Below are 23,640 nucleotides of genomic sequence, written 5' to 3' on the forward strand. Positions count from 1 at the left end.
GCATATGCATATGCTTTGTCACAACATCCTGTAGTGCCTGTGCTGCGTCACAGTGTCCTATAGTGTCAGGGCGGCGTAAAGATGCTTTGCTGAACAACAGCCGGCTGAACAGGGTTTTATTATAAGGGTTGTCTAAAAGGGTTAAGAAAATATTACAATATAGACTTACCTAGGACTTCTACATAGTGGCTGTATGTTTGCCATATACTGAAGGGCTGTGCTGGACCAATATGACAATTGCTCTCCTTTCTCTGCAGGTAATCTACGCTCATTTGCATTTTGGATCTGCTCAGAATATATATGCAGCAGTGATATTGTTGTTATACTAGGTAATCTACACTGTCAATTTGTATATTATAAGCTATATTGTATTCGAGGATGAAACTTTATTGCAGCTTTGAAATAGTTGGTAACTGCTATCTTAGTGTTTGTTTTAGTTGAGTTTTATGGCATGCTCTGTAAACGGGGGTGGGATGTTAGGCCTTGATTGCAATTACTAGACACACATGGATACTTAACATTCATAAGGAAAGATGCTTGGCTGAACAGGGTTGTATTATAAGGGTTGTTTAAAAGGGTTAAGAAAATATTACAATATAGACTTATCCAGGACTTACCAGGATGAAAACAGACGGAAACATCCCACCTACATTACAAAAAAACATCCTCCCTTCCTTTCATTCCCAATCATCTATGCATTTCAGCGTATGTATATATTTTAACAACTACAATCCTCATGACCTCTAAGAACAAAATGCAACCAATTTTGTATAAAACCATTTACATTGTGATTTACATGTGATTGTACATACCTGTTTGTCACTTTGCTCTATCATGCACAGCTAACATACAGCATAACAACACCAATAAATAGGCACCTGAACTTTTAACTTGAACAAGTGAAACCTTAGGGTGTGTACACAAGGTGAGATATTTTCTTGACATTTTGACTATATACAGCGCATCGCAAAGCCTCTCCATTATATTCAATCGTGGGAACTTTGCGGTTAGTGGTGGGGTCACCCGCGGTCAGCGGCTGACCGCGGGTAACCCCGCCGCTGACGGCAAAGTTCCCACCATTGAAAGTAATGGAGGAAGCTGTGCGATGCGCTGTCTGCCAATCAGGTGAGCGCTACGACGTGGCACTTCCTGATTGGCTGAAGGGACCTCGGTGACAGGAGTCACGTGGTGTCCCGGCATTCGGGGAAAGGGCACATGGGACCCCTTTCAGTCCGGTGGTCGGGTGTTCGTGTTCTTTTTTTGCCAAGTACGAGGATTTTATCTCTGGACGTGGATTTATCTCTGGACACTGGATCAGGTGAGTGTTTTTTTTTTTCACAGGTACCCCGGACCGTCGGAGTCGAGACGTGGCAGTCGGCGTGTCAACATAGGTAAGTATGTGTGTGTCGGCAGTGTGTAATAAAGTTGTACTTGTCACGGTGTGTGTCTCCTGTTTTTATTTGGGTATTTTTTTTCCTGTAGTACTACAGGTACCAGCGGGCCCGTTTTTCTCCCGCATGCTGGTACTTGTGGTTCTCCAAGTACCAGCTTGCGGGGGAGGCTTGCTGGGACTTGTAGTACCTCCGGAGAAAAACAATATTCATGTCATTTTCCTCAAGGCTATCAGCCTCCCATCCGCAGCCCTTGGATGGGGGGGACAGCCTCGGGCTTCACCCCTGGCCCTTGGGTGGCTGGGGGGGGGGACCCCTTGATTGAAGGGGTCCCCACTCCCCCAGGGTACCCCGGCCAGGGGTGACTAGTTGGATATTTAATGCCACGGCCGCAGGGCACTGTATAAAAGTGACCCCCGGCTGTGGCATTATCTGTCCAGCTAGTGGAGCCCGATGCTGGTGTATAAAATACGGGGGACCCCTACTCTTTTTGTCCCCCGTATTTTTTGCACCAGCACCAGGCGCAGAGCCCGGTGCTGGTTTTAAAAATACGGGGGATCCCCTGTCCAATTTTCCCCCGGATTTTTAGAACCAGGACCAGCTCGAAGAGCCCGAGGCTGGTTATGCTTTGGAGGGGGGACCCCACGCCATTTTTTTCCGGGTTTTTCCCATTTTTTCCCCGTTTTTTTTAAATCGCGGCAAAATCCGTCAAATCGGCCGTTTTTCGCCCACGGGACTGTCGAATCCGTTTTCCATTGAATATGGTGAATTTCGGCAACCACTTGCCGAAATTGGACGGTCGAATTGTGTCGAATTTAAAAACGGCGATAATTTGCCGCGATTCGCCGCTAATTGCATATACCCCTTAATCTTCAAGAACTTTCCACTTCACTCCAACAACTGCTTTCATCTATATCTGCATTCACTTCTCCTGAGATGGCTGTATCACACCTGAATGAGACTCTGGAACTAGCCCTTGATGAAGTGGCTCCAGCTACCCATTACACTCCACGTAGGCCTAGATGTCAACCATGGCACTCCATATTAACAAGACAACTACAAAAACTCACACGAAAACTTGAACGTCAGTGGCGTAAATCTCGTATTTCAAGTGACTTCCTCACATATAAGACTGTCTACCATTCTTATAAAAATGCCCTGGACACTGCCAAACAAACATATTTCCAAACTCTTATCTCTGCTCAAGCCTCTAACCCCAAATGACTTTTTAATACATTTAAATCACTTCTGAATCCTCCCGCACCTACCCCACCCGCCACTATCAAGGCACAGGATCTTGCTTCCTACTTCAAGGAGAAGATTGATAAGATCCGAGATGAAATGGTATGCTCTTCGGCAGCCAGTGACCTGCTCCGTTCTTTACCTGAACCCTCTGGCACTCTTTCTTCATTTGATCCCACAAATGAAAATGAAGTATCATCACTCTTCTCATCCTGCTTCTCTACTACCTCTCCTCTTGATCCTTTACCCTCACAAATAAGTAAAGCTCTGTCTCTGGTGCTCATCCCTACCTTAACTAACATCTGTAATCTCTCTCTCTCTCTACTGGTATTTTCTCTATCGTCCTAGTGGATGCTGGGGTTCCTGAAAGGACCATGGGGAACAGCGGCTCCGCAGGAGACAGGGCACAAAAAGTAAAGCTTTAGGATCAGGTGGTGTGCACTGGCTCCTCCCCCTATGACCCTCCTCCAAGCCTCAGTTAGATTTTTGTGCCCGGCCGAGAAGGGTGCAATCTAGGTGGCTCTCCTAAAGAGCTGCTTAGAAAAGTTTAGCTTAGGTTTTTTATTTTACAGTGAGTCCTGCTGGCAACAGGATCACTGCAACGAGGGACTTAGGGGAGAAGAAGTGAACTCACCTGCGTGCAGGATGGATTGGCTTCTTTGGCTACTGGACATTAGCTCCAGAGGGACGATCACAGGTACAGCCTGGATGGTCACCGGAGCCTCGCCGCCGGCCCCCTTGCAGATGCTGAAAAGAGAAGAAGGTCCAGAATCGGCGGCAGAAGACTCCTCAGTCTTCTTAAGGTAGCGCACAGCACTGCAGCTGTGCGCCATTGCTCTCAGCACACTTCACACGGCAGTCACTGAGGGTGCAGGGCGCTGGGAGGGGGGCGCCCTGGGAGGCAATGCAAACCTATTTTTTGGCAAAAAATACCTCACATATAGCCTCCGGGGGCTATATGGAGATATTTAACCCCTGCCAGAATCCGTTGAAGAGCGGGAGACGAGCCCGCCGAAAAAGGGGCGGGGCCTATCTCCTCAGCACACAGCGCCATTTTCCCTCACAGAAAGGCTGGAGGGAAGGCTCCCAGGCTCTCCCCTGCACTGCACTACAGAAACAGGGTTAAAACAGAGAGGGGGGGCACTAATTTGGCGTTAGAAATATATAAAAAGATGCTATAAGGGAAAACACTTATATAAGGTTGTCCCTATATAATTATAGCGTTTTTTGGTGTGTGCTGGCAAACTCTCCCTCTGTCTCTCCAAAGGGCTAGTGGGTCCTGTCCTCTATCAGAGCATTCCCTGTGTGTGTGCTGTGTGTCGGTACGTGTGTGTCGACATGTATGAGGACGATGTTGGTGAGGAGGCGGAGCAATTGCCTGTAATGGTGATGTCACTCTCTAGGGAGTCGACACCGGAATGGATGGCTTATTTAGGGAATTACGTGATAATGTCAACACGCTGCAAGGTCGGTTGACGACATGAGACGGCCGACAAACAATTAGTACCGGTCCAGACGTCTCAAAAACACCGTCAGGGGTTTTAAAACGCCCGTTTACCTTAGTCGGTCGACACAGACACGGACACTGAATCCAGTGTCGACGGTGAATAAACAAACGTATTCCTTATTAGGGCCACACGTTAAGGGCAATGAAGGAGGTGTTACATATTTCTGATACTACAAGTACCACAAAAGAGGGTATTATGTGGGATGTGAAAAAACTACCTGTAGTTTTTCCTGAATCAGATAAATTAAATGAAGTGTGTGATGATGCGTGGGTTCCCCCCGATAGAAAATTATTGGCGGTATACCCTTTCCCGCCAGAAGTTAGGGCGCGTTGGGAAACACCCCTTAGGGTGGATAAGGCGCTCACACGCTTATCAAAACAAGTGGCGGTACCGTCTATAGATAGGGCCGTCCTCAAGGAGCCAGCTGACAGGAGGCTGGAAAATATCATATAAAAGTATATACACACATACTGGTGTTATACTGCGACCAGCGATCGCCTCAGCCTGGATGTGCAGAGCTGGGGTGGCTTGGTCGGATTCCCTGACTAAAAATATTGATACCCTTGACAGGGACAGTATTTTATTGACTATAGAGCATTTAAAGGATGCATTTCTATATATGCGAGATGCACAGAGGGATATTTGCACTCTGGCATCAAGAGTAAGTGCGATGTCCATATCTGCCAGAAGATGTTTATGGACACGACAGTGGTCAGGTGATGCAGATTCCAAACGGCACAAAGGTGTATTGCCGTATAAAGGAAGAGGAGTTATTTGGGATCGGACCTGGTGGCCACGGCAACTGCTGGAAAATCCACCGTTTTTACCCTAAGTCACATCTCTGCAGAAAAAGACACCGTCTTTTCAGCCTCAGTCCTTTCGTCCCTATAAGAGTCATATTTGCCCAGGGATAGAGGAAAGGGAAGAAGACTGCAGCAGGCAGCCCATTCCCAGGAACAGAAGCCTTCCACCGCTTCTGCCAAGCTCTCAGCATGACGCTGGGACCGTACAGGACCCCTGGATCCTACAAGTAGTATCCCAGGGGTACAGATTGGAATGTCGAAACGTTTCCCCCTCGCAGGCTCCTGAAGTCTGCTTTACCAAGGTATCCCTCCGACAAGGAGGCAGTATGGAAAAAAAAAAAAATTCACAAGCTGTATTCCCAGCAGGTGATAATCAAATTACCCCTCCTACAACAAGGAAAGGGGTATTATTCCACACTATATTGTGGTACTGAAGCCAGAAGGCTAGGTGAGACCTATTCTAAATCTAAAAAAATTTGAACACTTACAAAGGTTCAAATCAAGATGGAGTCACTCAGAGCAGTGATAACGAACCAGGAAGAAGGGGACTATATAGTGTCCCGGGACATCAGGGATGCTTACCTCCATGTCCCAAATTTGCCCTTCTCACTAAGGGTACCTCAGGTTCGTGGTATAGAACTGTCACTGTCAGTTTCAGACGCTGCCGTTTGGATTGTCCACGGCACCCCGGGTCTTTACCAAGGTAATGGCCGAAATGATGATTCTTCTTCGAAGAAAAGGCGTCTTAATTACCCCTTACTTGGACGATCTCCTGATAAGGGCAAAGTCCAGGGAACAGTTGGAGGTCGGAGTAGCACTATCTCGGATACTGCTACAACAGCACGGATGGATTCTAAATATTCCAAAATCGCAGCTGATCCTGACGACACGTCTGCTGTGCCTAGGGATGATTCTGGACACAGTCCAGAAAAAGGTGTTTCTCCCGGAAGAGAAAGCCAGGGAGTTATCCGAGCTAGTCAAGAACCTCCTAAAACCAGGAAAAGTGTCAGTGCATCATTGCACAAGGGTCCTGGTAAAAATGGTGGCTTCCTACGAAGCAATTCCATTCGGCAGATTTCACGCAAGAACTTTTCAGTGGGATCTGCTGGACAAATGGTCCGGATCGCATCTTCAGATGCATCAGCGGATAACCCTATATCCAAGGACAAGGGTGTCTCTCCTGTGGTGGTTACAGAGTGCTCATCTTCTAGAGGGCCGCAGATTCGGCATTCAGGATTGGATGCTGGTGACCACGGAGGCCAGCCCGAGAGGCTGGGGAGCAGTCACACAAGGAAAAAATTTCCAGGGAGTGTGATCAAGTCTGGAGACTTTTCTCCACATAAATATACTGGAGCTAAGGGTAAATTTATAATGCTCTAAGCTTAGCAAGACCTCTGCTTCAAGGTCAGCCGGTATTGATCCAGTGGGAAAAACATCACGGCAGTCGCCCACGTAAACAGACAGGGCGGCACAAGAAGCAGGAGGGCAATGGCAAAAACTGCAAGGACTTTTCGCTGGGCGGAAAATCATGTGATAGCACTGTCAGCAGTGTTTCATTCCGGGAGTGGAAACTGGGAAGCAGACTTCCTCAGCAGGCACGACCTCCACCCGGGAGAGTGGAAACTTCATCGGGAAGTTTTTCCACATGATTGTGAACCGTTGGGAAATACCAAAGGTGGACATGATGGCGTCCCGTCTGAACAAAAAACGGGACAGGTATTGCGCCAGGTCAAGAGACCCTCAGGCAATAGCTGTGGACGTTCTGGTAACACCGTGGGTGTACCAGTCGGTGTATGTGTTCCCTCCTCTGCTTCTCATACCTAAGGTACTGAGAATTATAAGACGTAGAGGAGTAAGAACTATACTCATGGCTCCGGATTGGCCAAGAAGGACTTGGTACCCGGAACTTCAAGAGATGCTCACAGAGGACTTATGGCCTCTGCCGCTAAGAAGGGACTTGCTTCAGCAAGTACCATGTCTGTTCCAAGACTTACCGCAGCTGCGTTTGACGGCATGGCGGTGGAACGCCGGATCCTAAGGGAAAAAGGCATTCCGGAAGAGGTCATTCCTACCCTGGTCAAAGCCAGGAAGGAGGTGACCGCACAACATTATCACCACATGTGGCGAAAATATGTTGCGTGGTGTGAGGCCAGGAAGGCCCCACGAAGAAATTTCAACTCGGTCGATTCCTGCATTTCCTGCAAACAGGAGTGTCTATGGGCCTCAAATTGGGGCCCATTAAGGTTCAAATTTCGGCCCTGTCGATTTTCTTCCAGAAAGAATTGGCTTCAGTTCCTGAAGTCCAGAAGTTTGTCAAGGGAGTATTGCATATACAACCCCCTTTTGTGCCTCCAGTGGCACTGTGGGATCTTAACGTAGTTCTGGGATTCCTCAAATCACATTGGTTTAAAACCAGTCAAATCTGTGGATTTGAAGCATCTCACATGAAAAGTGACCATGCTCTTGGCCCTGGCCTGGGCCAGGCGAGTGTCAAATTGGTGGGTTTTTTCTCAAAAAAGCCCATATCTGTTTGTCCATTCGGACAGGGCAGAGCTGCGGACTCGTCCCCAGTTCTCTCCCTAAGGTGGTGTCAGTGTTTCACCTGAACCAGCTTATTGTGGTGCCTTGCGCCTACTAGGGACTTGGAGGACTCCAAGTTGCTGGATGTTGTCAGGGCCCTGAAAGTATAGGTTCCAGGACGGCTGGAGTCAGGAAAACTGATTTGCTGTTATCCTGTATGCACCCAACAAACTGGGTGCTCTTGCTTCTAAGCAGACTATTGCTAGTTGGATGTGTAATACAATTCAGCTTGCACATTCTGTGGCAGGCCTGCCACAGCCAAAATATGTAAATGCCCATTCCACAAGGAAGGTGGGCTCATCTTGGGCGGCTGCCCGAGGGGTCTCGGCTTTACAACTTTGCCGAGCGGCTATTTAGTCAGGGGCAAACACGTTTGTAAAATCCTACAAATTTGATACCCTGGTTAAGGAGGACCTGGAGTTCTCTCATTCGGTGCTGCAGAGTCATCCGCACTCTCCCGCCCGTTTGGGAGCTTTGGTATAATCCCCATGGTCCTTTCAGGAACCCCAGCATCCACTAGGACGATAGAGAAAATAAGAATTTACTTACCGATAATTCTATTTCTCGGAGTCCGTAGTGGATGCTGGGCGCCCATCCCAAGTGCGGATTATCTGCATTACTTGTACATAGTTACAAAAATCGGGTTATTATTGTTGTGAGCCATCTTTTCAGAGGCTCCGCTGTTATCATACTGTTAACTGGGTTCAGATCACAGGTTGTACAGTGTGATTGGTGTGGCTGGTATGAGTCTTACCCGGGATTCAAAATCCTTCCTTATTGTGTACGCTCGTCCGGGCACAGTACCTAACTGAGGCTTGGAGGAGGGTCATAGGGGGAGGAGCCAGTGCACACCACCTGATCCTAAAGCTTTACTTTTGTGCCCTGTCTCCTGCGGAGCCGCTATTCCCCATGGTCCTTTCAGGAACCCCAGCATCCACTACGGACTCCGAGAAATAGAATTATCGGTAAGTAAATTCTTATTTTTCCTTCACTCTTCAAGCATGCAGTGATTACTCTCATTTTAAAAAAAACTAAATTCTGACCCTAATGCTCTCTCAAACTACCGCCCTATCTCTCAGCTCCCTTGTCTCTCTAAGCTACTTGAGAGACTTGCCTACTCTCGACTCACACACTTTCTTAACTCATACACTTTGTTGGACCCACTTCAGTCAGGCTTCCGTTCCCAACATTCCACAGAGACAGCACTGACTAAAGTGGTTAATGATTTGGTCACTACGAAGTCTAAAGGCCACTACTCACTACTTATTCTTCTAGATCTATCTGCTGCATTTGACACTGTAGACCACTCTCTTCTCATACAGACATTACAATCCCTAGGTCTTAAAGACACAGCCCTTTCTTGGTTCCTATCCTACCTATCTAATCGCTCCTTCAGTGTTCGCTTCTCTGAATCTACCTCCTCTTCGCTACCTCTTTCAGTTGAAGTACCGCAAGGCTCAGTCTTGGGTCCTCTGCTTTTCTCTATCCAGTGGTGCAAGTGGGCGGGTACGGGTGGGTACGGCGTACCCGTAAGAATTTAGCCGTGGGTACGCCGTACCCACACCGACGGGCCGCCGCTCCTCTTCCCTCCCTCCCTCTGCTGCTCCACGCCGCACCCGCCGTCCCCGCCGCACCGCCGCTGATGTGAGGGAAGCAGAGCGCAGCCTGCGCCTCTCCTTCCCCTCAGTCTCCGGCGGGTGTCATAGTTTAATTCAGCGCCGATCCGTGAGCCAATCAGAGCTCGCACCGCGAGCTCTGATTGGCTCACGGATCGGCGCTGAATTAAACTGTGAGACACCCGCCGGAGACTGAGGGGAAGGAGAGGCGCAGGCTGCGCTCTGCTTCCCTCACATGCCAGACAGGACGGCAGCGGGCAGCGGTGAGCAGGGAAGGGGGGGCATGTTATACCTGGCACTGGGGGATATCTGGCACTGGGGGGGGGGGCATTTCTATCTGGCACTGGGGGATATCTGGCACTGGGGGGGCATGTATACCTGGCACTGGGGGATATCTGGCACTGGGGGCATATCTGGCACAGGGGGGCATATATACCTGGCACTGGGGGATATCTGGCACAGGGGGGGCATGTATACCTGGCACTGGGGATTATCTGGCACTGGGGGGGCATGTATACCTGGCACTGGGGGATTTCTGGCACTGGGGGCATATCTGGCACAGGGGGGCATATATACCTGGCACTGGGGGATATCTGGCACAGGGGGGCATTTATACCTGGCACTGGGGGATATCTGGCACAGGGGGGCATATATACCTGGCACTGGGGGATATCTGGCACTGGGGGGGCATGTATACCTGGCACTGGGGGATATCTGGCACAGGGGGGCATATATACCTGGCACTGGGGGATATCTGGCACAGGGGGGCATATATACCTGGCACTGGGGGATATCTGGCACAGGGGGGGCATGTATACCTGGCACTGGGGGATATCTGGCACTGGGGGCATATCTGGCACTGTAGGGGCATTTCTGTATCTGGCACGGGGGGCAATGTATATCTGACACAGTGGGGGCATTTGTGTATTTGGCACTGTGGGGCAATGTGTATCTGACACTGTGAGGCAATGTATATCTGGCACTCTGGGGGCATTTCTGTATCTGGCACTGTGGGGCAATGTGTATCTGGCACTGTGGGGCAATGTGTATCTGGCACTGTGGGGCAATGTGTATCTGGCACTGTGGGGCAATGTATATCTGGCACTGTGGGGCAACGTGTATCTGGCATTATTGGGGTCATACGTGTATCTGCCCCTCCCCCCATATGTGTACCACGCCCCCATTTTCATTGGCCATGCCCCATGTGGCATTTGGCCACACCCAGTAAGACATTTTTTCTACTTGCACCACTGTCTATACCTCATCTCTTGGTAAACTAATCATCTCTTTTGGTTTTCAGTATCATCTGTATGCAGATGATACTCAAATCTACCTATCCTCCTCTGACTTGTCCCTATCTGTACTGGACCGTGTCACTGAATGCCTTTCTGCCATTTCATCCTGGATGACATCTCGCCACCTCAAACTGAATATTTCAAAGACAGAGTTAATTATATTTCCACCGGCCAATAGTAGGTACCAACCTGATATCTCTATCACTGTTGAAAACTCGACTATCTACCCTACCCCACAAGCTCGCTGCCTAGGTGTCATCCTTGACTCTGAACTGTCCTTTGTTCCCCACATTCAATCTGTCTCAAGATCATGTTACATGCATCTAAAAAACATATTCAAAATACGACCATACCTTACACAAAACACTGCTAAAACTCTAATCCACGCTCTCATTATCTCCCGCATTGATTATTGCAATAGTCTCCTAACTGGTCTTCCCAAAACGAGACTCTCACCACTACAATCCATTCTGAATGCAGCGGCAAGGCTAATCTTCCTCGCTAGACGTTCATCGTCTGCAGATCCACTCTGTCAGTCCCTCCATTGGTTACCTGTACTCTACCGCATTCAATATAAAATACTTTTACTCACACACAAGGCCATTAACCAAACTACACCAACGAACATCACTTTGCTTATCACAAAATATCTCCCAACCCGACCTCTTCGCTCTTCACAAGACCTGCATCTCTCATCCACACTCATTACTCACTTCCACTCACGACTGCAGGACTTTCATCGGGCTGCACCCACTCTGTGGAATGCCCTACCATGCACAATAAGACTCTCCTCTAGTCTCCAAACCTTCAAGCGTTCCCTGAAAACTCACCTCTTTAGGCAAGCATATCAAATTCCAGAACCGCCCACATAACTTTCATAAACCTTCCTATCAAATTGCATCCACTCTGTACAGTCCACACATATCCTCACGTCTTCTAATTCTATGCAATAGATAGGCATATGTACACAAGGAAAGGTGCTATTTCCCTATAGATTGTAAGCTTACGATCAGGGCCTTCCTACCTCTATGACTGTTATCACCCAGTTTGTTATTGTTATTTCAAATTGTAAAGCGCAACAAAATTTGCTGCGCTATATTAGAAACTGTTAATTAATAAATAATATGCACTATAGGACTCTGTGACGCAGCACGGACACTATAGGACACTCTGACGCAGCACTGACATTATAGGACACTGTGACGCAGCATGGACACTACTGGACAATGTGACGCAGCACTGACACTATAGGACGCAGTACTGACACTATAGGACACTGTGACACAGCACTGGCACTACTGGACAATGTGACGCAGCACTGACACAATAGGACGCAGTACTGACACTACAGGACACTGTGACGCACAACGGACAGTATAGGACACTGTGAAACAGCACTAACACTATAGGACGCTGTGACACAGCACTGACACTATAGGACGCTGTGACACAGCACAAGCACTATAGGATGTTGTGACAAAGCATGTGCACTATAGGACACTGTGACGCAGCACGGGCACTATAGGACACTGTGACGCAGCACTGACACTATAGGACACTGTGACGCAGCACGGACACTATAGGACACTGTGACGCAGCACGGACACTATAGGACACTGTGACACAGCACTGACACTATAGGACACTGTGACACAGCACTGACACTATAGGATGCTGTGACACAGCACTGACACTATAGGACGCTGTGACACAGCACAAGCACTATAGGATGTTGTGACAAAGCATGTGCACTATAGGACACTGTGACGCAGCACTGACACTACAGGACAATGTGACACAGCATTGACAATATAGGATGCTGTGAAGCAGCACGGGCACTATAGGACACTGTGACGCAGCACTGACACTATAGGACACTGTGACGCAGCACGGACACTATAGGACACTGTGACGCAGCACGGACACTACAGGACAATGTGACACAGCATTGACAATATAGGATGCTGTGAAGCAGCACGGGCACTATAGGACACTGTGAAGCAGCACTGGCACTATAGGACACTGTGACGCAGCACGGACACTATAGGACACTGTGACGCAGCACGGACACTATAGGACACTGTGACGCAGCACGGACACTATAGGACACTGTGACGCAGCACTGACACTATAGGACACTGTGACGCAGCACGGACACTATAGGACACTGTGACGCAGCACGGACACTACAGGACAATGTGACACAGCATTGACAATATAGGATGCTGTGAAGCAGCACGGGCACTATAGGACACTGTGAAGCAGCACTGGCACTATAGGACACTGTGACGCAGCACGGACACTATAGGACACTGTGACGCAGCACGGGCACTATAGGACACTGTGAAGCAGCACTGGCACTATAGGACACTGTGACGCAGCACTGACACTATAGGACACTGTGACGCAGCACGGACACTATAGGACACTGTGACGCAGCACGGACACTATAGGACACTGTGACGCAGCACTGACACTATAGGACACTGTGACGCAGCACGGACACTATAGGACACTGTGACGCAGCACGGACACTACAGGACAATGTGACACAGCATTGACAATATAGGATGCTGTGAAGCAGCACGGGCACTATAGGACACTGTGAAGCAGCACTGGCACTATAGGACACTGTGACGCAGCACTGACACTATAGGACGCAGTACTGACACTATAGGACACTGTGACACAGCACTGGCACTACAGGACACTGCGATGCAGCACTGACACAATAGGACGCAGTACTGACACTACAGGACACTGTGACGCACAACGGACAGTATAGGACACTGTGAAACAGCACTAACACTATAGGACGCTGTGACACAGCACTGACACTATAGGACGCTGTGACACAGCACAAGCACTATAGGATGTTGTGACAAAGCATGTGCACTATAGGACACTGTGACGCAGCACGGGCACTATAGGACACTGTGACGCAGCACTGACACTATAGGACACTGTGACGCAGCACGGACACTATAGGACACTGTGACGCAGCACGGACACTATAGGACACTGTGACACAGCACTGACACTATAGGACACTGTGACACAGCACTGACACTATAGGATGCTGTGACACAGCACTGACACTATAGGACGCTGTGACACAGCACAAGCACTATAGGATGTTGTGACAAAGCATGTGCACTATAGGACACTGTGACGCAGCACTGACACTACAGGACAATGTGACACAGCATTGACAATATAGGATGCTGTGAAGCAGCACGGGCACTATAGGACACTGTGACGCAGCACTGACACTATAGGACACTGTGACGCAGCACGGACACTATAGGACACTGTGACGCAGCACGGACACTACAGGACAATGTGACACAGCATTGACAATATAGGATGCTGTGAAGCAGCACGGGCACTATAGGACACTGTGAAGCAGCACTGGCACTATAGGACACTGTGACGCAGCACGGACACTATAGGACACTGTGACGCAGCACGGACACTATAGGACACTGTGACGCAGCACGGACACTATAGGACACTGTGACGCAGCACTGACACTATAGGACACTGTGACGCAGCACGGACACTATAGGACACTGTGACGCAGCACGGACACTACAGGACAATGTGACACAGCATTGACAATATAGGATGCTGTGAAGCAGCACGGGCACTATAGGACACTGTGAAGCAGCACTGGCACTATAGGACACTGTGACGCAGCACGGACACTATAGGACACTGTGACGCAGCACGGGCACTATAGGACACTGTGAAGCAGCACTGGCACTATAGGACACTGTGACGCAGCACTGACACTATAGGACACTGTGACGCAGCACGGACACTATAGGACACTGTGACGCAGCACGGACACTATAGGACACTGTGACGCAGCACTGACACTATAGGACACTGTGACGCAGCACGGACACTATAGGACACTGTGACGCAGCACGGACACTACAGGACAATGTGACACAGCATTGACAATATAGGATGCTGTGAAGCAGCACGGGCACTATAGGACACTGTGAAGCAGCACTGGCACTATAGGACACTGTGACGCAGCACTGGCACTATAGGACACTGTGACGCAGCACTGACACTATAGGACACTGTGACGCAGCACTGACACTACAGGACAATGTGACACAGCATTGACAATATAGGATGCTGTGAAGCAGCACTGGCACTATAGGACACTGTGACGCAGCACTGACACTATAGGACACTGTGACGCAGCACTGACACTATAGGACACTGTGACGCAGCACGGACACTATAGGACACTGTGACGCAGCACGGACACTATAGGACACTGTGACACAGCACTGACACTATTATACACTGTGACACAACACTAACACTGCTGTATAGTGCACTATGACAGCACTGGTACTAGTACACACTGTTTAAGTCATAGTAGTTAACAGTCACGGGTTGGGGCTTAATGCCGGCAGTCAGAATACCGACAGCGGCATCCTGCCATTTAGAATCTCTCGGGTGGTCTTCTGTATACCGGCGGTCGGGCTCCCGGCGCTCAGTATACCGGCGCCGGGAGCCCGACCGCCGGCATACCGACACTTATTTTCCCTTGTGGGGGTCCACGACCCCCATAGAGGGAGAATAAAATAGTGTGGCGCGCGTAGCGTGGCGAGCGCAGCGAGCCCGCAAGGGGCTCATTTGCGCTCGCCACACTGTCGGTCAGCCGGCGGTCGGGCTCCCGGCGCCGGTATGCTGGGCGCCGGGAGCCCGACCGCCGGCCAGCCGTAGTGAACCCGAATCTCTCACCCCCTAACCCTCACTTATTGCAGCCTAAAACTAATGCAGCCTAACCCTTCCCCTCCCAGCAGCCTAAACCCCACCCACCCCCTCCCCTCCCAGAGACTTACCTCTCCGGTGACCCGGCAGTCACACGATCGGGATCCCAGCTGCTGGGATGCCGGCGTCGGCAGTGTGATCTCATTTGGGATACTGGCGTCGGGATCATGACCGGATCTCTTAGTCACGGCTATAATAATTGTAGAATGCATAACCAGCGTAAAATTATTGCAATAGGAGTTTACTGTAAAGGAGATCATCGTAATGGGTGGCTGTATTGTTGACCATCACTGACTGATATTTACAGTCCACTGTTAGGGCTATTACCAATATAAACCCCCTAAAATATGAATTGAAAACATCAGGTCCTATTGTCCTATAATCTTCAGGTCCTGATTCCTGTAGAACCCATATATACTGTAAGAGCAGACGGGTGCATGCTGCGTCAGAAAAAAAAATATATTGTGGTATAAATAAAATCACACCCTCATACAACTTTACCTGCAGCGTGTAGATGTAGTGTTATATATAGTGTACAGTGAATATAGTGTTATGATCACACTGTGTATTCCCACGTTTTTGAAATCCGTCTTTCTCTTACGTCCTAGAGGATACTGGGTTCCATTTAGTACCATGGGGTATAGACGGGTCTACTAGAAGCCTTGGGCACTTTAAGAAATCAATAGTCTGCGCTGGCTCCTCCCTCTATGCCCCTCCTACCAGACTCAGTTTAGAAAATGTGCCTGGAGGAGCAGGTCACGCCTAGGGAAGCTCCTGAAGAGTTTTCTGCATTTATTTTCTGTTTATAAAAAAAAACGGAAAGACGTGCGCCATTGAGGGGGCGGGGCTTCACTATGAGCGGATCCAGCAGCTCACCAGCATCATTTTCCTTCTGCAACTTACACAGACAGACTGGCAGTGAAGCGCAGCTCCTCCACAAGGACTCCAGATTACCTCAGCGGTACCATGGGGTCATAGCAAGGAGGGGGAGCAATATTAGAATACTAAGCCCTATTAAGGGTACTTAGTTTGTGAACCCAGCTAAGCTCGGCATTAGCTATAAGGGTGCGGTGTGGCTGGCTCCATCATACTCTGTGCCTCCCTAGTGGGCTCTGTGTGGGTTAACTGTGCTTTTAACCTTTCTCCTGAGTGGGTGTGTTCTTTCACATTTTACAATGTCAAAGGAGTGTTTCTCATGCACGGCAGAGTGTTTTTCTTCCCCAGGGGGATCACTACAGTGTACTCAGGATAGTACACATTCTCAGGCTAGTGGGTCCGAACCACCATGGTTGGATTCATTAAAAGGGATGATCTCAAATATTTCACAAATTATACCATAAAGAGAAAGAGACGCAATACTTAAGACAGTCTGTGGATCAGGGGCAAACGCAGGATTTGTGAGGGGGGGTTTCCACGCACGTGTGTGTGTGTGTGTGTGTGTGTGTGTATACAATGTTGGAAATAAGGCGGCACTCATCAGCAGGCTTGTTATCTTTATAAAACGTTGTCCTTTATTGCGATCCGCAAAATAACAAGCCTGCTGAGTGCCGCCTTATATCCAACATAGTATTTGGCAAAGCATGCTATAGGAAGGCACCGCAGCAAGTACAGTAAATAAGGTATCCCAACAAGTGCCGGGCTATTTTTTCCAATATATATATATATATATATATATATATGTATATATATATTTCTCTGACGTCCTAGTGGATGCTGGGTACTCCGTAAGGACCATGGGGTATAGACGGGCTCCGCAGGAGACTAGGCACTCTTAAAAGAAAGATTAGGTACTATATCTGGTGTGCACTGGCTCCTCCCTCTATGCCCCTCCTCCAGACCTCAGTTGGTATCTGTGCCCGGCCAGAGCTGGATGCACCCTAGGGGCTCTCCTGAGCTTCCTAGAAAATAAAGTATTTGTTAGGTTTTTTATTTTCAGTGAGATCTGCTGGCAACAGACTCACTGCTACGTGGGACTGAGGGGAGAGAAGCGAACCTACCTGCTTGCAGCTAGCTTGGGCTTCTAAGGCTACTGGACACCATTAGCTCCAGAGGGATCGAACACAGGCCCAGTCCTCGGTCGTCCGGTCCTGGAGCCGCGCCGCCGTCCCCCTTGCAGAGCCAGAAGAACGAAGAGAAGTTGAAAATCGGCGGCTGAAGACTCCGGTCTTCATTAAGGTAGCACACAGCACTGCAGCTGTGCGCCATTGCTCCCTTAGCACACCACACACTCCGGTCACTGATGGGTGCAGGGCGCTGGGGGGGCGCCCTGGGCAGCAATTAGATTACCTTACTTGGCGAAAAGCACATAATACAGTCTGATAAACTGTATATGTGCATTAACCCCCGCCATTAAAGTACATAAAAGGACAGAAGCCCGCCGCTGAGGGGGCCGGGCCTTCTTCCTCAGCACACCGGCGCCATTTTCTCTTCACAGCTCAGCTGGAAGGAAGCTCCCCAGGCTCTCCCCTGCAGTATCCTGGTACACAAAGGGTAAAAAAGAGAGGGGGGGGGCACATAAATTTAGGCGCAAAACTGTGTATATAAACTGCTATAGGGGAAAAATCACTCAGTATAGTGTACATCCCTGTATTATATAGCGCTGTGGTGTGTGCTGGCATACTCTCTCTCTGTCTCTCCAAAGGGCCTTGTGGGGGAACTGTCTTCAAATAGAGCCTCCCCTGTGTGTGTGGTGTGTCGGTACGGGTGTGTCGACATGTCTGAGGTAAAAGGCTCCTCTAAGGAGGTGATAGAGCGGATATGTGTGTGGGAGGGTGTCTCCGTCGACAACGCCGACACCTGTTTGGATATGTGTAAGTGCTGAGGTAAAATTATTGCACAAAAGGTTAGGGAACAGAAAGGAAATCTACCCTGGTCTGTCCCTATGTCACAGAGTCCTTCAGAGTCTCTATGTTCACTATCCAAAATAACAAAGTATCGACACGGAGTTTAACTCCACTGTCGACTACGATAATGCAAAGTTACAGCCAAGAGGGCTAAAACATATTCAATATATGATTATTGGAATAAAAGATGATTTGCATATCACTGATGACTCATCTGTCCCTGACACGAGAGTACACATGTTAAGGGGAAGAATGCTGAGGTAAATTTCCCTCCTCTCATGAGGAAAAAGAGCGGGAATCTCCAGACAAGAGACGGCAGCTTCTCACAAGAGAATTCTCAGGCTGTATCCTTTCCCCACTAGGGCCAGGATGTGTTGAGAATCTTCCCCTTGGGTGTCCTGTTTGCACTAGCTATTCTCAGGGATCCTGCAGATAGTGTGCACATTCTAGTATACTACCCAGACCGGCGATTGTGTCGGCATGGGTTTATAGCGCTGTGGCAGCGTGGACAGGTACCTTATCAGCAGAGATTGAGACCCTAGTATGCATATAAATATTTTAAGATGCTGTCTTAAGTGATAGATATATAATTATAAAGCATGCCCAAAGGGACATGAGTATACTGGGTCCTAGAGACAAAAGCTATGTCGATTTCTGCTTGACGTGTCCTGTAGAATATCAACAGACAGAGAGGAGGGGGGTGCAAATCCCCACCCCTAAATTCCCTTCCGCACACTGAAAATTACCTGTAACCATCCCTGAACCTATCTGGTAATAAAATTCAGAGAATTAGTCACAAATGTTTGCAAACACATGTTTAGCTGCTGGCCACGTCACGGCTTCTCCGATACAGCAGTCCTAACCTACATAATAGCAGTGCCCACATAGGGCCATGTAATTTGTCACAGTAGGCCTTATGATAAAGGCTATTACTAAAACACTTCCAGACAGAGAGCTAACTTACCCAGGAGCCACCCCCAGGATCTCCCATTGGCACTACAAGGAACAGCATGCCTTCCAAATGCTGCTCCCATTCAATGCCTCTTGCACACAAGCAGACAAACAATTGGGCAGTTGCTCAATCATACCTGGAGATAATTATATATCAGGTGCTGGAAGGGGGAGGGGTCACAGACAAACAACAGACAGAGAGGAGGGGGGTGCAAATCCCCACCCCTAAATTCCCTTCCGCACACTGAAAATTACCTGTAACCATCCCTGAACCTATCTGGTAATAAAATTCAGAGAATTAGTCACAAATGTTTGCAAACACATGTTTAGCTGCTGGCCACGTCACGGCTTCTCCGATACAGCAGTCCTAACCTACATAATAGCAGTGCCCACATAGGGCCATGTAATTTGTCACAGTAGGCCTCATGATAAAGGCTATTACTAAAACACTTCCAGACAGAGAGCTAACTTACCCAGGAGCCACCCCCAGGATCTCCCATTGGCACTACAAGGAACAGCATGCCTTCCAAATGCTGCTCCCATTCAATGCCTCTTGCACACAAGCAGACAAACAATTGGGCAGTTGCTCAATCATACCTGGAGATAATTATATATCAGGTGCTGGAAGGGGGAGGGGTCACAGACAAACAACAGACAGAGAGGAGGGGGGTGCAAATCCCCACCCCTAAATTCCCTTCCGCACACTGAAAATTACCTGTAACCATCCCTGAACCTATCTGGTAATAAAATTCAGAGAATTAGTCACAAATGTTTGCAAACACATGTTTAGCTGCTGGCCACGTCACGGCTTCTCCGATACTTCTTGTCACAGTAGGCCTCATGATAAAGGCTATTACTAAAACACTTCCAGACAGAGAGCTAACTTACCCAGGAGCCACCCCCAAGATCTCCCATTGGCACTACAAGGAACAGCATGCCTTCCTTGTAGTGCCAATGGGAGATCCTGGGGGTGGCTCCTGGGTAAGTTAGCTCTCTGTCTGGAAGTGTTTTAGTAATAGCCTTTATCATGAGGCCTACTGTGACAAATTACATGGCCCTATGTGGGCACTGCTATTATGTAGGTTAGGACTGCTGTATCGGAGAAGCCGTGACGTGGCCAGCAGCTAAACATGTGTTTGCAAACATTTGTGACTAATTCTCTGAATTTTATTACCAGATAGGTTCAGGGATGGTTACAGGTAATTTTCAGTGTGCGGAAGGGAATTTAGGGGTGGGGATTTGCACCCCCCTCCTCTCTGTCTGTTGTTTGTCTGTGACCCCTCCCCCTTCCAGCACCTGATATATAATTATCTCCAGGTATGATTGAGCAACTGCCCAATTGTTTGTCTGCTTGTGTGCAAGAGGCATTGAATGGGAGCAGCATTTGGAAGGCATGCTGTTCCTTGTAATGCCAATGGGAGATCCTGGGGGTGGCTCCTGGGTAAGTTAGCTCTCTGTCTGGAAGTGTTTTAGTAATAGCCTTTATCATGAGGCCTACTGTGACAAATTACATGGCCCTATGTGGGCACTGCTATTATGTAGGTTAGGACTGCTGTATCGGAGAAGCCGTGACGTGGCCAGCAGCTAAACATGTGTTTGCAAACATTTGTGACTAATTCTCTGAATTTTATTACCAGATAGGTTCAGGGATGGTTACAGGTAATTTTCAGTGTGCGGAAGGGAATTTAGGGGTGGGGATTTGCACCCCCCTCCTCTCTGTCTGTTGTTTGTCTGTGACCCCTCCCCCTTCCAGCACCTGATATATAATTATCTCCAGGTATGATTGAGCAACTGCCCAATTGTTTGTCTGCTTGTGTGCAAGAGGCATTGAATGGGAGCAGCATTTGGAAGGCATGCTGTTCCTTGTAGTGCCAATGGGAGATCCTGGGGGTGGCTCCTGGGTAAGTTAGCTCTCTGTCTGGAAGTGTTTTAGTAATAGCCTTTATCATGAGGCCTACTGTGACAAATTACATGGCCCTATGTGGGCACTGCTATTATGTAGGTTAGGACTGCTGTATCGGAGAAGCCGTGACGTGGCCAGCAGCTAAACATGTGTTTGCAAACATTTGTGACTAATTCTCTGAATTTTATTACCAGATAGGTTCAGGGATGGTTACAGGTAATTTTCAGTGTGCGGAAGGGAATTTAGGGGTTGGGATTTGCACCCCCCTCCTCTCTGTCTGTTGTTTGTCTGTGACCCCTCCCCCTTCCAGCACCTGATATATAATTATCTCCAGGTATGATTGAGCAACTGCCCAATTGTTTGTCTGCTTGTGTCCTGTAGAATATACATTGGACAGATGATGCCGACTTAAGAGGCATATGGAAGGCTGAGGATTGTGTGGAGAAAGGTTCTCGGGCCTGGTCTCCACAGCTATAGCTGGTGATTCTGATATTTTGCCTTATATTCCTGCACAGCCTAGGAAAGCACAACATTATTAAATGCAGCTTTTCGAATAAAGAAACAAGAAAGTCTGAGGTGCGTCCTTTCTTGTCAGAGCCGGGGGCAGAGGAAAGAAGCTGTACAACACAGCTAGTCCCCAGGAACAGAAGTCCTCCCCGGCCTCTACAAAAATCCACCGCATGTCGCTGGGGCTCTACAGGCGGAGCTAGGCCCGGTGGGGACACGCCTTCGTAAGTTCAGCCACAAGTGGGTTCACTCCCTGTTAGATCCCTGGGCAATAGAAATTGTATCGCAGGGATACAGGCTGGACTGTGAGAAGATGCCCCCTCACCGAGGACCCGGCGGGCTTCCCCCCAAGAGAAAGAGCCAGTGTTAACTGCAATTCGTAAATTGTATCTTCAACAGGTGGTGGTCAAGGGTCCCCTCCTTCAACAAGAGGGTGTTATTATTCGACCATGTTATAATCCCGAAACCAGACGGTTCGGTTAGACCCATATTGTATTAAAATCCCTGAACATATACCTGAAAAGGTTCAGGTTCAAGATGGAATCGCTAAGAGCGGTCATTGCAAGCCTGAAATGAATCGGGACATAAGGGATGCATACCTTCGTGTCCCCATTTATCCACCTCATCAGGCGTACCTCAGAATTGCGGTACAGGATTGTCATTACCAATTTCACCAAGGTAATGGCGGATATGATGGTGCTCCTGCGGAAGTAAGGTGTCACTATTATCACATACTTGGATGATCTCCTCATAAAAGCGAGATCAAGAGAGCAGTTGCTGGACAGCGTATCACCTTCTCTGGAAGTGAAACGGCAACACGACTGGATTCTATATATTCCGAAGTCACAGTTGGTTCCTACAGCTCATCTGCCTCGCCTAGGCATGATCCTAGACACAGACCAGAAGAGGGTTTATCTCCCGATAGAGAGAGCTCAGGAGCTCATGACACTGGTCAGGAATCCATTGAAAACCAAAACAGGTGTCAGTGCATCACTGCACTCGAGTCCTGGGAAGGATGATGGCATCATACGAGGCCATCCCCTTCGGCTGGTTCCATGCAAGGACAATGGAACTTACTGGACAAGTGGTCCGGATCACATCTTCAGATGCATCGGTTAATCCCCCTATCCCCCAGGGCCAGGGTGTCTCTCCTGTGGTGGCTGCGGAGTGCTCACCTTCTCGAGGGCCGCAGATTCGGCATTCAGGACTGGGTCCTGGTGACCACGGATGCAAGCCTCCGAGGGTGGGGGGCAGTTGCACAGGGAAGTAAATTCCAAGGTTTGTGGTCAAGCCAACAGACTTGCCTTCACATCAATATCCTGGAACTAAGGGCCATATACAACGCCCTAAGTCAAGCGGAGTTCCTGCTTCGCGACCAACCGGTTCTGATCCAGTCAGACCGCAGGGGCTCATGTAAACCGCCAGGGCGGCACAAGGAGCAGGGTGGCGAGGGTAGAAGCCACCAGAATTCTTTGCTGGGCGGAGAATCAAGTAAGCGCACTGTCAGCAGTGTTCATTCCGGGAGTGGACACGACCTCCACCCGGGAAAGTGGTGACTTCATCAGGAAGTCTTCACGCAGTTTTGCAAATTGATGGAAACTGCCTCAGGTAGACTACATGGCGTCCCACCTCAATAAAAAGATAAAAAAGGTTTTACGCTGGGTCAAGGGACTCTCAGGCGATAGCTGTAGTCGCACTAGTAACACCGTGGGTGTTCTAGTCGGTCTATATATTCCCTCCTCTTCCTCTCAGACCCAAGGGCTGAGAATTGTAATAAACGGAGGAGTGTGAACAATATTCTTTGCTCCGGATTGGCCAAGAAGGACTCGGTACCCGGAACTGCAAGAAATGCTCTCAGAGGACCCATGGCCTCTACCTCTCAGTCAGGACATGTTGCAACAGGGACCCTGTCTGATCCAAGACTTACCGCAGCTGCGTTGGACGGCATGGCGGTTGAACGCCGGATCCTAGCGGAAAAGGGCATTCCGGATGTAGTTATTCCTACGCTGATAAAGGCTAGGAAAGACGTGACAGCAAGACTTTTTCACTGTATATGGCGAAAATAGGTTGCTTGGTGTGTGGCCGGGAAGGCCCTACAGAGGAATTCCAGGGGGGTCGATTCCTGCACTTTCTACAGTCAGGAGTGACTATGGGCCTAAAATTAGGATCCATAAAGGCCAAGATTTCAGCCCTATCCCTTT

The 23,640-nt window shown here is 48.9% G+C and overlaps 1 protein-coding gene across 1 annotated transcript in view; it reads left to right on the forward strand.

Annotated features, from left to right (window-relative positions):
- Positions 1–252: 252 nt before the first annotated feature.
- The window catches only part of SEPTIN12 (septin 12), a 331,103-nt gene continuing 307,715 nt past the window's right edge, over positions 253–23,640 (forward strand). The window contains exon 1 of the mRNA XM_063935047.1: positions 253–329. The gene's annotated coding sequence lies outside the window, so the exon portion shown is untranslated. The remainder of the gene's footprint in view (positions 330–23,640) is intronic.

Source organism: Pseudophryne corroboree, chromosome 7 (assembly GCF_028390025.1).
Source record: "Pseudophryne corroboree isolate aPseCor3 chromosome 7, aPseCor3.hap2, whole genome shotgun sequence".
Taxonomy (NCBI): Eukaryota; Metazoa; Chordata; class Amphibia; order Anura; family Myobatrachidae; genus Pseudophryne; species Pseudophryne corroboree.